The sequence below is a fragment of the Lepidothrix coronata genome, unplaced genomic scaffold, assembly GCF_001604755.1.
Source record: "Lepidothrix coronata isolate B3197 unplaced genomic scaffold, Lepidothrix_coronata-1.0 Scaffold398, whole genome shotgun sequence".
In the NCBI taxonomy this organism is placed as follows: domain Eukaryota; kingdom Metazoa; phylum Chordata; class Aves; order Passeriformes; family Pipridae; genus Lepidothrix; species Lepidothrix coronata.
Window position 1 is genome coordinate 23988 of NW_016690578.1, and position 969 is coordinate 24956.

The 969-nt window shown below is 62.4% G+C and overlaps 1 protein-coding gene across 3 annotated transcripts in view; it reads left to right on the plus strand.

Moving 5' to 3' along the window:
- Positions 1-609: 609 nt before the first annotated feature.
- LOC108509748 (zinc finger protein 239-like) overlaps positions 610-969 on the plus strand; it is a 5140-nt gene continuing 4780 nt past the window's right edge. Inside the window, exon 1 of one of the 3 annotated variants that reach the window (XM_017839320.1) lies at positions 610-640. The gene's annotated coding sequence lies outside the window, so the exon portion shown is untranslated. The other 2 variants (XM_017839318.1, XM_017839319.1) reach the window with 2 other exon arrangements.

Sequence of the window (969 nt, forward strand, 5' to 3'; positions counted from 1 at the left end):
AAACATCTCACAGACCCCCCCCACGACCCCCTAAATTTCATCCTAGTTGCCCCCAGCCCACCCAGGACTCCTGAAACCTCTTTCAAGTCCTTACCCAGCTCCCCTAGGAATCTCCAAACCCCCTCCTAGCCCCTCCAGCACCATCCAACCACACTCCCTGTTGTCCCCGGTCCCCTGAGGAGTCCCCAAACCCTCCCCCAGTCCCCTCCTGGACTGCCCAGGAGCCCCCAAACCCCTTTCTCATCCTCCCCATTTGCTCAAATCATACCCCTAGTCCCCCTCCTGGCTCCCCTCAACTCCCTCCCAGGTACCCCCAAGACCCACAGACTCCCTCTCAGTTGCCTCCAGGACCCCCCAAAGTCTGTACCAGTTGCCCCAAACATCCCCCAAGCCCCTTCCCAGTTACCCCCAGGACCCCCATCTGCGGCTCAGCTTTGGGGTCCTGCAAGATCCAAACATTCCCAACCGACCCCCAGGAAAAAACCAAACAGACACCCCCAAGATATTTGGGGCGAGCTCCTTCCCCCCCGGTCACCTACGTGATGCGGGGCGGGGGGGGGGGGGCGATGCTCCTCCCCTTCCTCCTCCTCTTCCTCTTCCTCCGGCTCCTCCTCCTGTTCGTTCCGCGAGGCGGTCTCGGGTGAGCGGTGGGGGGGACACGATGGGAAAGAGGGGAGAGGGAGAAAAGAGCGGGTGAGAACCCCAAACTGAGCAAGAAAGGGGGTGGGTCACCTCCAAAGGGAACTGGGGGGAAGCCGGGGTTTGGGGGGAACGATGGGAAGGGGGTGGGAGAGGGGAGATAAGGGGAGGTGGGACAGCGGGAAAGGGGTTCCATTGGGACCCCTTCGTGTCCCCATCCCTTGGGCCCTGGAGAGGGGGGAGCCTGGAGAGAGGGGACCCCTGAGACCCCTGTCCCGAGCCAGCAGTCGAGGCCGTGCTGTTCGTTCTGAATTCCCGTCAGGCTGAACA